We start from the raw sequence: 15,932 nt of genomic DNA, 5'->3' as shown, positions 1-15,932 counted from the left end.
TTCCAGCGCTACTTTGTGATGTCACTCACAGACGCTTATGCCGCTTCAAACCTAATGACCTTTTGAGGCGTTTCAACCAGCAAGGAGATGACTAGTTCGTATCTATATGCTCACCCTAGATAGACTTAGATAAACTTACTTGTAATAAAAAAAACCTCTTGTTAGTCAATATGACTAGTTGTTGTAAATTTAAACTCTTCATTTTGTTTAAATATAAATAAAAAAAAAAAAAAAAATATATATATATTTTATTGGTTACTAACGAAATTTGTCATCACGGAACAAAAACACATCAACAATCAATAGCTAGAGTTGAGAGTGCTCTGCAGAGATCGTAACAAATTGATGATGATAAAAAATTGAATTCGCAATACCTTAGCAATATGTTTTATTCAACTTTAAATCTTGATCTCATCTACTGGAAAGAGTTATAGTCTTTTTGGATAATGGTTTCATTTAATGATTTAGGAAAAAACAAATGTATTTGACAAAAACATATTCTTACCTATTACGTATAGAAGAGTACATAACAGAAAGAATACTGACACTTAAATATATCACTTAAGCTGTTATATTCAATGAGTTATTATGCAATATTAAAGAAGATACTTATCAATTTAAAGAAGCCAATATTATTGGATAGATCACTTCAATACACATAATACTATTAGAAGCTCTAAATAGAAAACTTCATATTCTCCTTCTTTTCTTTACTATTCTATGATAGTTTGAATTTTATATGAGTTCAATTCTATCAAACAGCTGTCCTACAAGCACTTTTTATTTACTCAAAGCATATGTTAGTCACATGCTATTTTTTTTTGTTATTGCCTAATTAATGCAGGTTATTCTCTTCACTTTGATATTACCAAGTACATTCCAGAAATTAATTGCAATCCGGACTGAAACCTGACCTTTTTCAGTGGCGAATGTTTTTTTTGCTGCCATACAATAAAAAAATTCAATGTTGTAATAAAAATGAAGAAGTGCGCCTTAACAGAAATTGATTTATTCATTCATTCATCGATCATAACGACGCGCTTTATGTAATATTCAATATGCAGTCTGCACTATACAGCATGTCGCATGCTGCGCCGATCAATGATCACTGATGATTGAGCATTGTACATTGAGTATGTGGTATGCGGCATGCGGTATGTGGCGTACGGCATATGGCAAACATTGAATTTTATATTCTATGAAAGATGGCAATGCTACTTGCTTACGCTCCTCTAAGTCTATCGAGTTCTATAAACCGGAAACAACTTATTATCCTAATTAAAACGTACATTGATCACAGCATCTTACAAGATCACAAGTGATCGTCTTTCAGCCTGCATGGCTATTGAAGTTAGCCAGCCATTAAGCAATTGACCCTACTAAATCGACAGAACGGGCAACTAAATTTAGGATTGTAATAGTGCACGCGATCGCGTAATACGCAATATGCAATTCGCTTAGTAATAACAACAATAATAGCAACAGCAACAATTGGAACAAGGCAATTGGCAAAAAATAGCAGCTGCTATGGCTAGTGAAGATGCCTTACGTATACTGGAATTAATTAGTGGCGTAAATGCTGTTACCGCTGCCTTAAATCATGCCATTTGCGCATATAATCATTTACTTTAATTCGCATTTTTTCTGTTGTCGTGCATATTGAGTTGAAAGGAGCAAATGCTATTGCAGACGGAGGCTGTTGTTTGGTGAAGGCACGCGGTGCAAATGTTTATCGCAGTAGCGATAGCAACAATTCACCGCCGGTTTTGTTATGTTATCAACAAGTTTTTGAAGAAGAAAGGCGCTACTAGTCTTACCAAAAACGGTGTTGCAGCTTTAATATGAATGACAACCACGGCATAATGATCATTAAGTAACAAAGTAACTAAAAGTGTTTAACATGCAAAAAAAAACAATAAAAATCAACTATGATAACAACGAGAACAACGACAACAACAATGACAACGCTAAGAATGACTAAACACAAGATGTTGCAATTATTTTGCTAGAATGCGATTAACTTCTTCTCATTGCTCGTTCGTCTTTTTTTGTCCTCTCATAGCATTGTTAGCAAGCACTTAAGTGCTACAAAGCAACAGCACTGATTCATTGTCATGCACGTTACAACAACATGCAAAAATGTATGCAATATACAATCAATGGCAATTTTGCTATATTCTATTTGCCATTTGCTATTGCAGGAATGTTAGCTGATTGTTATTGTTGTTATTGTTATTATTATTAATATAATAGTGTTGTTGTTAAATGGTACTACTTAACAATGAATTGGCGCATGCGACCCATTTTGTATGCACAACTGCAACTGAATTAATTCTAGCAACATTTAACTATGTTATGTTGCGTCCAGCAATTATGCGGCAACATTTACAAATGCGTAATGTGTTTGCCGCATAGCTGGCGTGCAATAGTAGGAATTTTTATTGTTGTTGTGATGATTGTTGTTATGCTATTACTTGAATACTGATCAATCATTATTGCAATATTTCACTGATGTTGATGTTAAGGCTGATGCTGAAGATGAAGCTGAAACTGAAGCCGAATGTGATGTTAAAGCTATTATAGTTGTTATTGCTGATGTGATTTTTTTTTTTGTAATTTCTTACATTGCAGTTGCTCTAGCCATGATGATGTTGCTGATGATGCAGTTATTTGCTGTTAATGTTAATGGTCTTCATAATTGCCGGGATATTTGTGTCGTGATAATTTTAACCATTTTAAGCTATTCAATGATTTGTGATTGTAGGATAAAATTCTCTAGGAAGTTCAACAAAAACAACTATTCCACCAGCAACATATTTATTTATAAATAAATGAATGAATGCAATGCATGAATGACTGCATGTATACATGCACGCATGATTGAATGAATGAATAAAATACCCCACAGCTTGTTTCAAAAATTGTTCTTTCAATTTGCAATTAAATTTTTTTGAATGGAATTTCTTTTAATTTAAATATCACATAAAGTTTCAAAATAAATTGCCATTATTTTGTTTAAATTATTTTAAATATTAACATAAACTTTACAAAAACCATAACGTCAAAATTGTATAACAAAAATCACATGCAAAATAAGTCCGAAAATTTGCAACCAAAATAGGCAACCACAGGTGAAAAGGCAGCATAATGCCCACCCAACTATAACGCCCACTAATGTTTTTAATAAGTTAGTCTAAATCGCAGTCTCTCCACTCTTAAATCATTTTCTTCTTACCCTATTTGTTTGTATATAAAGTGTTCGTATATTGATCAATATGTCGATCCGGTAACCTCTCAATTCGTCGAGCCCGGGTTATTGTCATTGTAGCAACAACAATTGCTATTATTGTTGTTGTTGTTTTCTTTTATGCGAGCTATTTTAAATTTGCTGCCATAATTTATTTATTATTTTTTAATAAACTTGAAAATATTTTCTTGCATAAATTAATCTCTTCAAATTGCATTAGAAATTTGTTCAGAGAAACGACAGATTTGAAACAAAACAAACAGTGATCGCCGTCAATAATAAACAAAAAAGTCATTGGGATTGATGTGTTTATTCTAAACAAATTTTGATTGTCACAAAAAAAATTTATTTATTAACAAAATTGATCGCTAAATGCAGTCAAAAGTCCACCTTAATATTGCGTGTATTTGGTTTCAGTACGCGATATAATATTTTGAAATCAAAACAAGACCAAAAACGGCAGTATAACAATAGAAAATTAATATCATCGGGCGTTGAAAGTATGAAAAGGATGGTTCATGAAAAGGATATACTAACCTAGTCAGCCTCTAAACTGAAAGTGATTTGAACAAGATTATAACTATGGGTTAATGTTGTTTATTTATCAGTGTGACGTATTAATTGCGTTAGATCTTGACAGATGGACTAAAAGCTTAATCAATCAGTTTTTTTGTCTGAAAAATTTTACCGGGCTCCTGCAAGCCGCAGACAAAAGTTGATGTACTATCACTTTTTGTGAAAGGAGTGAAATGATCTATATTCTTTAAATATACATTCTCTGCTTTAGTGCGTAGAAATAAATCGGATTAATAAAAAGATAAAAATAATACTAAAGAGTGAAATGATCTATATTCTTTAAATATACATTCTCTGCTTTAGTGCGTAGAAATAAATCGGATTAATAAAAAGATAAAAATAATACTAAAATAAAATATGTCATAACGAAACATTGGACTATAAGTCGACTATTGGTCCATGTCTACTAGCGGTCAAGATAGCCACTGGAATACCAATTGTGCTTATGTCTAGACTTAAGAGTTTAGATGCTCCATTCTGTAATCCATTTAGCGATATTTTCAACGTAAGTGTTGGCTTGATAATTGCAATTATCAATACATTCAACTGGTTCTTATATGCCCAGCTTTCTATCCACCATTAAAAAAAATGGTATTAAAACGTTATTTTAGTTATTTGAGCAAATTTGATCATCGTTCTGCTTCATTTACATTCCTACATGCCTATAAGACTTGCATATCTAGTCCCGATAAATTTGTTAAATATTACCAATGCTAACTTTAAAACACAATACTTTCAACAAACAAGAATAAGTGATCAAAATAATAAAATAATAAGAATTTGTTTTAGGATTAATCTCAGCGGATCTGTGGCAAACTGTGGTACTGATTACATATTATGTAGCAAAATAAACTGGCAGAAAAGTTAATGGTTCAAAGTTTTTGTCTTCTTTTTCAAAAATAACCCAATAAGTTATAAGAAGTTGAAATATGCCAAAATTTGACACCAACAGATCCATAGGTAGCCACTGACTCCTCTTTAAAATTGATCGAACCTAGAGCGGATTTTGTAAAACAACTTAATTGATTTCTACAACAATAGATAAAAAAGTTTTTATATTATACATTGCTTTTGGACAGACATTGCTTTTGGACAGACACTCCTTTGGACAGACACATAGTCGTAAATAATTGTTATGGAAAGATTAAAGGCCTTTCTATAGATTATTTTAAGAAACTAAGTTTCTTTGAGGGTATAGTTTCGAGATAAATATTTGAACCAGTTAAGACGAATGATGGCACTTTCCTCATTAGATGATATAATAATCTCGACCATAAGATAGACGGAGTAACGATGGCTCGATTTATAAACCAAGGAAAAGAATGAGATCTCAAAGCACGTTTCTGGAGTTTTGTGAGCACTAATGTACAATCAAAAGAAGTACCTAGGTAGCAATCTCATACGGAATATAAAAATAAAACCCTTTATTCTACAATTCATGTACGAAATTTAACTTAGAGAAATACCCGAAGCCTATAAGGGGTACACATTAGATCTATAGGTAGCAGCGCAATTTCATTAAACAAAATGTTTTTAATAATGAAGGTATACAGTAGCTGGGGACATGTGGTGCACACATTGGAATATACAATCACCAAAGAAATAATGTTGCAGCAAAACCATATTGTGTATTGTGATACTGCGTAGAATTTTGTCATGAATTGTTCAACTTCTTTATACTCTGGACTTACAAAATATTCTGGAATGAAGTCAAAATCTACATTTAAGTTATAACGATGAAATAAACTTATTTCTAAACACTTTAAAGTTGTTTTCCTGATAGACCCGGAGACCTGGGGTTAAATTTTTATTGTAATATTTATTTTCTTTCTAAGCCATATAGAATCTCACTAAAGCTGAAATTTCTGTAAAATTTCAGCATTTGTATGACATAAATCTGTGCAATGAATAAAACAAAAAAACTTTATACTCTTTAACGGCTATTATTGGAATTCTGGTTCATTTATAAGGACATATTCGTTGCTCTACTACTACTTAAGACATTTCATTTCTTCATAATCTTGTCAATACGAAAATACTATAATAACTTTCTCCAGTTTACTTACAGTTTGACATATTTATTAGCTAATCGTGTTCTTATTATTTTGTAAAGTTTTTCGTGATCACAACTCACTATTAAATTTATTCTCACGAACTCGAGACACTGAAAATCTGAAATATTGTACTGAAAATATGTCTACCAAAGTCACACAAATCTAGCAGGCATTAATTTATGCGTTTTTATTATCCTATGAGCCATCACGACTGCTCATCGGCAGTTGAGCTCAACACAAATTCTACAAATAATTCTGTGCAGAAAAAGGGACGCACTTGAAAGTGTACCGCCCCGGAATGATAAGTGATGAACTTAAGACGAAAACACTTCAATTGACTAATTACCGCGGCGCTTTTTTATGCTTGAAGTAACGACTTTGGTGGCCTGCCAACTTGCCAGTCTATCAGTCTAACAGCCTGACAACTACAATTGCAACAGTAATCACCGCAATCACGGCAATCATATGCATGCCACTGCCTGCCACTGCAACAGCACAACGAGCAGAACGCCGCGTGCGCGTTAATCAGTGACACCAAAATTCCCCTGGCAACTTTGAATGGAACGTGCAATGCCAAAGAAGGAACACATCTCGCTTTGTACGAGCGCAAGGCAATTCAATTGACGAGACATTGACAGATTTGGCATGTTACACTTCTTTGATTTCGTTCTCTTTACTCCCATTCTTGTCTCTCCTTATTGTTGTTGATGTAAGCTGCACAGTACACTTACTTGTACAAATGTCAGAATAGGTAAAATTGGACATGTATATATGCTTGTGGTATATTACAACTGAAATATTATTGTTTGTGTAGACAATAAAGCAATTACTTCCGAAAACAACAAAAACATCAGTAAATACAAAAACAACATAAACAAATGCCAAATATTAGTATAAAAGATTTCAACAAACCAAAAATGTACTCACTCGTATTTTGTAAGACAACAGCACTTCTGACTTGATTAGGCTAGATGATGATGATGTTTAATTACCATATTGACAGATTGACGTAGAGCTACAACGGCACCGGCACGTTTCTTTTGAAGTTCCAATGAAAAAAAAAACAAGAATAATAAATAAATAAAGCAACTATAACGAGTGAATTATTGTGTTTTTGAAAGGTAATAATGAGTACGTGAAATATGCAAATAACAAATTGTATGGATTTAACAGACAAATTGCACACATCTCGCCTAATGTGACTGGAGGCAAGGATGCAAGTAACCAAAGAATATCTTTTATAGAATAGAAACTCCGCCCACCACGATCAAAACTAAGAGAAATTGCTTAAGAAAATTCATTTTTTATAACATTTTTGTCACACGTATTCAATAAGTGTGATTACACCACACTTATGCCACTTTTACGCTCTTTCATGCTCTTTTAGGGCTGCCGCATAACTTTTTTTCAACTACTTACTGTACAAGTTTTTATTTAAGCAGATATATAAATACTCACAAATGAATATAAGCATACATTACATATAATTTGAATATTAAATTAAATGGATTTATTTACAATAACATATAATCATCAAAAAAGTTTTTTTGATTGTAATTGAGTGTTACACAATTATTTATACACTTTTCTTAGCTATTTATATATTTTTGATGTGCGGAAAAAATTTCAGAAGGGTTTCATATAATATGTTGAAAGCAATTAAAATCTATTTTAGCTTGAAATTGAAAAAATATGTTTTGAAATTAAATTCAGTATAATATCATGTTAATAATGTTTTCCATTTAAATAGTTTTTTGGAGTTAAAATATTTGTAAATATGGGAATATTATATAATGAAATTTAAAGTTATATGACATTAATATATACAATTTGTATACTATTGCATGCAGCATAAAATTCACACATCTATGCAAAAGAATTGTATACTGAAAAATAGAAATCATTAATTTTTATAATAGTAATTCAGTGTTAGACATATCAAAAGTTATACAGTAGAATCGCGGAAAAGTTAACTCTCGAAAAAGTTAATCTCGCGGAAAAGTTAACAGCATTTCGGCGTCCACGTAGCGCTCTAAAAAGTTAACTTCGAAGTTAACTTTTCCGAGCGTATGAATTTTTTTTTTGAAATCAACCGTTTCTTTGCCGACACAAGCCAGTGCGAGCTCTAGTTTTGATTATGGGTATTCCCCGAATATTCTATTTTCTTTCTGTTTTGTTTTGTGCTCCAAACATATGTTTTCATTCTTGTCGCAAATTACCTTGATTGAATTGTTCGGTAGCGTTTGAGTTGATTAGTTGTGAATTTTTTATTAAAAAAATGTCAAAAATACAGAAAAAACGGCAAATCAGATTAAATTTGCAACAAAAAGTAGATATATTAAGAAAACTTGATGACGGTATTGCGGGAAATCGAATAGCGCTGCATTATGGTGTGTCTAAAGTAGCCATCAGTAAAATAAACAAAAAACGCCAAGAAATTTTAAAAACAGTGGCGGCCACTTATGAAAGTGTAGAGAAGAAAACACTCCATAAGTCGGAATATCCTGATCTGGAGGTAAACTTGTACAATTGGTTCCTGAATCAACGGCAGCGTAATTGAGCAGTGACTGGTGCCATCTTAAAACCAAGAGCTAAACTCGAATTTGAAATTCTGTATCCGGGAAAAAAATTTAGTGCAAGTGATGGATGGCTGGCAAATTTTAAAAAAATGCACGGTATTCGCCTTCTCAAAATTTGTGGGGAAATTCTTTCGAGCGATACACCGAAAATAACTCCGTTTGTACATAGTCTACGAGCAAAAATCAATGAAATGGGCATCTCCGACTCCCAACTATATAACGCAGATGAATCTGGACTATTTTATCGTTTATTACCGGACAAAACATTTGTCGCAGCAAACGAACATGCCGCACCGGGAAGAAAAACTGTTAAGGAAAGAATTACATTTTTGTTGTGTGCAAACGCAGATGGTTCGCACAAGTTGAAGCCGTTGGTGGTCGGTAAATCTGCAAAACCACGTTGCTTTAAGGAATTTAACAATCCATTGGAATACGCTCATACAAGCAAGTCGTGGATGAATGCACAGTTATTCTTCAACTGGTTCCACAATTCATTTATAAAACAGGTAAACTTATTTTTTGGTTTCATTTTTCATTTCTAATGAACATGACATAAAAATTTTTGAAGGTTCGCAAATTTTCTGTTGAAAATAATTTACCACCAAAGGCATTGTTGCTAATAGACAACTGCACGGCACATAAGCCAATTGACAGGCTGAAGTCTGACGATGGAAACATTGTAGCCATGCATCTACCACCGAACGTAACAGCGGCTTTGCAGCCAATGGATCAAAATCCCATAAGATTGGTTAAATTAGGATATCGCTCCAAATTGTTATGCAACATTGCCGCGCAATAAAACGTTCTGGAGGAAAATATTTTGAAGGCACATTCAATTTGTGACGCCATATCGCTACTTAATTCAGCATGGGAAGAATTGCCGCAATCAATTCTTATAAAAGCGTGGAATAAGATAAAAAAGTGGGATGATGATCAATACGATAGTGAAGATGATCTTCCGTTGTCCAAATTTATTAAAGCCAACGATGTTTACGACGATACAGTTCGAGAAGTTCAATCGTTAATGTTGAAAGTGGGAAATAATCTTAACATCAGCATTGACGATATAGAAAATTGGAACAAGGATGAAATTACGGAAGATATGGAACATTTCGAAGTGAGTGATAGTGACAATGATGATTCAATTACCGAGGAAGATATTCAACAACCGAAAGTGAGTTTCTCGAAAGCAGTTGAAAGCATCAATACCTTGATAAAATGGTCCAAAGACAACAACGATGCAAATCAGGTGGCAGACCTTATCAGTATGCGCACAAAAATGGTCAAGAATTATTACACCAAAGAAAAAAAACAAACAACTCTCGACTGCTTTTTTAAACCAACTGGTACAAATTAACAATTTTCCTTTTGTAATGGCTAAAACATAAACAAAAAAAAAGGAGCTATTTCTAAGCAAATCTATGCTTATTATTGTAGTTTTTTCTTTTTTTTATGAATTTTGAAAACCGCTTGGAAAAGTTAACAATCTCGAAAAAGTTAACAACCCCAAAACGGAGCGGTTAACTTTTCCGCGATTCTACTGTATTATAATTTATTTTACTTATTTTCAGAAATAAATAACTGAGTATATAGCATTGTTCATTTCAAGAAATATAATATTCCAAAATTTATTTAATATATATTGTTTTTCGTTAATAATTGTAGGAATTTATTTCAAAATTATAAATAAATTATAGTAAATTTTTGAACAATCGCAATAAATACTAATTTTATTGCTTGCACGGTCACTCCATTGCGGTGAATGCATTTTTAAAATAGAGCATTGCCTAAGAAATTTTCATTTTATTAATTTGTAAAACGAATTTTGTAGTTAGTACCGAATAGATCGTTGATGCGCAGGGGTGTGCGCGCACATTGTTAATATTTATGGTGAGTATTATTAATAAACATTTTGGGTTAATTGATTAAATATTATAATTTTTTTTATTGTATGTATTATTAGTTTTGGGGAAATTTTCTTAATACTTATACAAAAAGTTATGTTGTAAATTAATTACTTCATACTTTTTTGATGTTTTTAAAAAATTTGTGTTTTTGAAAACATTTCATTATTCTTTTACTGCAAATGAATGAAATTATTTAACATGAAATTAAATACATTAGTATTCTTCTTTAGAGACACATCTAATTTTCGTAAAACTCATATAAAATTTTGTCGTTATCTTCTATGTATTTAAAAAATATACAGCTAACGCATTTATTTATATATAAATTTAATTTTTATTATAAAATACACTTGACACAATTCATACAATACTCAAACAGTTATAGTTAGACAAGCAAGTAAATATAGAATAAACATGTTTATAATAAACTGAATATTAAAAATGTAGCATCTTAAAATACTTAAATACAATAAGTGTAAAACTTATAAAAAAACAATACCGATGGAATTTCTTATTATTATTTGCACAGTACTGAATATTAATGCACTTGCCAAAGAAATATTTCATTTTTCAAATTTGTATAACGTCTTGTAAGTGGCACAACCTCTAACACAATGCCTCACCATCTACAAAACATTAATTTATTAATTATACACGCTAGCATTTTTAAATCATAATTATTATTATTTACTTACTTTATTATTATTTCAAAAAAATTTATAATTAAATCACTTTGATCATTTTTTGCTTTATACTTTTTCTAATATTGGGCGCCAATTAGTTTTACTACTTTTTAACAATCAATTGCGCGTTAATTTTTTTTTAAATATAGCACAGGGCATCAAATTTTTTGTCAAGAAATCAAAACAGAGAACCAAAATTATGCTCCCTGTTGCAGTCATTGCCCATAAAATTTTTCTTAAGAGTAACTTAAGGTTCGTATTCGGAGCAAGTTAAGGTCCGTATTCGGAGCGAATAAGGACCTTAACTTGTTCAAGTTGGAATTTCTGAGAGTGTGTTAGTTATTTTGTGTTGTGCTTATTTAAGTTTCCGTTCTATATAAAATCTTCTTTGTAAGTAACTAACAAAATACACTTCGAGAAATATAGATGGCTGGCTCACACTATTTTGTTTTCAAATAAAAAAAAATTCAATAACCATTTAATTAAAAAACAGCTCTTTACTTAGTGTTAAGGATATACTACAACAGCTAGAGCCATGTTATGCAGAGTGCCTCGGGCACGGCATGAGTACATGCACCTCGCACTTCTTTCTCAAGTAATGGCAATTTGACGACATTAAAATCATTTATTTATATAAATCAGCAATTTCTTCTATATATTTTTCTTGTATCTGAAAATAAAATCATTTTAGGTATATAAAAAAAGAAATATGTATAATAATATGATAAAGCACCTTATATCTGGAAGAGCACATGCTACACGGTTGTTGATTTTCCTTCATAAATAATAGTTGGTTTACAATAATATTGTGTGTGTCGATGCCACATTTTGTTAACTCTTGCACAAGTCGTTCCGTTTCGTATAATGAGAAAAATTCCGCAATACGTACGCACACGAAAGTCGTTTGGTCCTATAATTAAGAAAGTAGGAAATATGCACTCCATCATCTTAATAATATTAAATACACAATATTAAATGCTAACCGGATTTCTAAACTGTTCATTGACAAATGTAAACAAACAAAAGTGTAAACAAAACGAAATGTCATTTCGCCATTTTCATACCAAAAACTTATCGATAACACATTAAATTCAGCACTGTATTCAAGAAAATGTATTAAATGAAGCAAACTATCTGACAAAGTTCAAGTTTTGTTGTGCCTATTTTTATATGGCAAAATCGACTTTGGTTGCTGGTTTTGCGCTCAAAGTCGATTCCAGCCAGCAAAGTTCGTAATGTAAACATAGTATAAGGCAAAACAGTGTTGTTTAGTAATAAATTTCAAAATTTGCGCCTTTTAGGAGCAAATTACTACAATTCTAATACGTTTTGCAGAAAAACTGACACTAAGCAACACAACATTTTTTTTATAAATCGCTAATAATATAATTATTACACTTTCCGATTTTAAAGAAACGCGTAAGTACTGTTAACAGTTATTATAAGATAATATAATATTAAATTAACATTATTACAGCCTCTATAAGTTTTTTCTTGCTAGTTATTTTTGGTGGCAAATTGAAAGTGAGCATATCTAAATTTCCTTTTAAATTTAGGCACAACCAAATAGTAGTACATATACAAAATTGGCAATACTGATGTGACACTCTGCATAACATGCATTTTCGGCATAGCCCGAAAGAGCGTAATTTGCCGTGCCTGAGACAATCTGCATAACATGGCCCCTAGTTGCATTAACTACCTATTATTATAAAAAATTCCAGAATTATTGTGATCAAAAAAATTGTTTTGAAGCTGTATTTTAAATCTCTTAATACATCTTTGCACAGTTTAGGGTTTAATGTTCCAGAGATTATTTTTTAAAATATAGACAGAAGCGTTTTAATCTTACACATAGTGCAAACAATAAATAAGAAACACTAATAAGCAATTTTGTTTGGTATATTTTAAAGCGGGTGAAAGCAAAACTCTTTTACTACTTGCTGTCTATTAAGTCTGCCTTTGTTTTCCTTATGCAGAGTTTGAAAGAGCATAATAACACCACATAGGTAGAATAGCCTTTGTGTGCTAAGAGTTGAACAATTAGATGTATTATGCTCTAAGCTTTCAATATCCATTTCACAAAGCGATAGACATCAATTTTGAAAGGCCTCAGTTATATAAAAAATATTTTTAAAGAATTCAAAAAGAAATATATTTTAAATTTTCGATATAATAATATATAATTTATTTAAGTGATGACTCAACTTACAGAGATCCGTAAAGTAATCAGATGGAATTCATGAGCTTACCTGCTTAGTAAAAGTAATTTATTGTCCTTATTTGATTTTCGATTTTAAGTTTATATATCGTTTTACTGCTAATAAAAAACATATTTCGTTTTTTGTTGCTAATAATCGGTCATTTTATTACTCTCGTGTTTTTTATATCTCGACACCAATCCGTACACTAAACTTACAAAGACCCCTAACGTATTGAGAAGATTTACCATTTAACCTTCTTAGGATAATCGTTACTGACTAAAGAATTGTTAATGCGACTTGACAGCCAGATAGTATATATATATGGATTCTTTTTATTTTCACCCATAAAGGAGAAGGATGTATGTAATTCAACTCATAAATTTTTCGATGGCACTTATTTCTGCATATAAACGTTTAAAAAATTTAAGTAAAATGAACTCAATTGAAATTAACTATCAGGAAATGTTTCTTCTGTTTTTATTCTGAAAAATTGGTAGTAGTTGATGACAAGGAATATGTCATTTAATCGAAGAAACAGTTATGTCGGTTAATTGCACATTATATAAATGATTGATATAAGGTTACCATTTTTATTGATAGCCTAGTAGCAACTAAAGCTCTTTCATATTTCAACATAAAACTTAAGTTAGTTAGAGAAACCAAATCAGTGAACTAAATCAACTGGTAAACATCCCTACTCTCATACTTCAATTGATCGAAATTGATTAATAGAAAAGTTTTGGTTTTCTTACGTGATGGTTCGAAGTTTCATAACAACTCACCAAAAGCTTATAAGGCTTGGGCGGGATTTATTACTCATCATATTCTCTATACTTGGTGTTTTTGAATTATTTCTTGTTTCGGTCTATATAGAAGACGTTAACTTAAATGAGAACGTCAAAATGTCTTATATTAGAAGTTTCTTAGACCTGGACTCATACTACTGTCGAATGCATTTAAAATGCATTATTCAATAATACATTAGATCAATGAGACTATGGCCTCCTTTAAATACTAAGACAATAATAGCTCATTTGACACGAATGTCAAGTACGAACTAGCTGGCAACACTACAAAAAATAACAAAATGAAAAAAAAGAAGAAGAGGAGAGTTTGTTGTGTGGTGTAATCGTTGAACGGTGTGTATTAGTAAAATTTAATAACATAAAATATAAAATATCCCTAACATACGGTTAGGTGGTATTTTTTCAGAAGTGGGATATTACCCATATTAAATTGCGAAAAATGAACAAAAATTGTGCGTATTGAGACTTCGCTGGCGAGTTCTACGAAAATTGTGTGCGTTAAGACTATGTTGTCAAATTCCGCAAAAAGGAGAACGTTTTGTGTTTTGTTTGTTACATGCTTACATGCATAGCGGAATTAGACAAAAACAATAAACGAATTGCATATACGCAATCGCGATGACTGCGATAGTAACGAAGATTTTGTGCCACAAAGAATTTCATCAGCGGTGGTAAACTCTACAGAATCGGTAGTATCAGTGACGTCGAATAGCGTCACATCGGATCAAGTGTCGAAATCACAGAACGTGTGTAATCAAGTAACATAACGCAAGCTCTGTATATGTTGGTCATATTAAGAGATACACCGATGCAAGCCCACATGCCGCCAGCTTGGCATGCTCAAACATCAAGTGCTAGCCCATTGAGTGGATACAAATTGCCGCAAAATGTATACACAAACGCAAAATACATTACCACAGCATGTCAATGGTACTCCATATATAGTACCCACGTTTGTGTCTGGCCCTTATCTTACGCAACCAGCACCTTACGTTCCGTCAAATCAGTTCTGCAACGTTACGTGATATAGTAGAATTATTGCCGGAGTTCCTATATAATCCTATATCAAAAACATAGCTAAATGCTGTACAGTACATTAAACGGGTGGAAATATTGAAAAATGTTTATAGTTGAAATGATAACATTTTGCTTTTTGCCGTACAACAAAAGATGCGAGGTCCAGCTAAATATTGGGTGGATTCATTGCATTTGCGTTTCTTGGAAACAATTCGCAGAGCGATTTTTAAACGATTTTCTATCTACGATAAAGGTAGCTGATACACATATTGAAATGTCAAAAATCATAAGACGCATAATGAATCGCCGCAAGAATATTATTTTAAAATACTGGTATTAGGTATAAAAGCGGATATGACCGAAAGTGCTATAGTACGTCAATTTATAAACGGTATAAACGAGACGGGTTTGAAAAAGAAACTTTCGAATAATTATACGCAATGCACATCGAACGAAAACGGTTCGATGGCATTAAGTGTTATAATTGTCAGAAATCTGGCCACTATTCAAAAGATTGTTCGGAACCACAAAAGAAAAGTCGATGTGGTAAGTGTAGCCGCACAAATCATAGCACCGAAAATTGTCCGGAAAATCAACGATCGCAAGTAAACGTTATTGAAAATACAAACGGTATTGTAAAAGAAGTGAACGCCAATGGTCAACATACAAATGCTTTCGTTGATCTGGGAAGTGATGGTGCACTGATTCGTAAATCATTTGCATATAAAATCGGGCAGACAAAGCCGAATACTGTAGTCCTAAAAGGTTTTGGAGGTGGCAAATACGTTTGCAAAGAACAAATTGATGTTGATATTGAATTCGATAAAATGAAAGCGAAAATTTGTGTTTTAGTGGTTGA

At 32.0% G+C, this 15,932-nt stretch overlaps 1 protein-coding gene and 1 pseudogene across 1 annotated transcript in view; one reads left to right on the top strand and one right to left on the bottom strand.

The window, feature by feature from the left end:
- LOC119662280 overlaps positions 1-6,939 on the bottom strand; it is a 41,464-nt gene extending 34,525 nt beyond the window's left edge. The window contains exon 1 of the mRNA XM_038071871.1: positions 6,805-6,939. The gene's annotated coding sequence lies outside the window, so the exon portion shown is untranslated. The remainder of the gene's footprint in view (positions 1-6,804) is intronic.
- A 901-nt stretch (positions 6,940-7,840) lies between these two features.
- Positions 7,841-9,834, top strand: LOC119662277 (annotated as a pseudogene).
- Positions 9,835-15,932: the final 6,098 nt, after the last annotated feature.

The sequence above is a fragment of the Teleopsis dalmanni genome, chromosome X, assembly GCF_002237135.1.
Source record: "Teleopsis dalmanni isolate 2A chromosome X, ASM223713v2, whole genome shotgun sequence".
NCBI lineage: Eukaryota > Metazoa > Arthropoda > Insecta > Diptera > Diopsidae > Teleopsis > Teleopsis dalmanni.
Note: the sequence above shows the minus strand (reverse complement) of the source record. Positions and strands in the feature narration are given on the sequence as shown.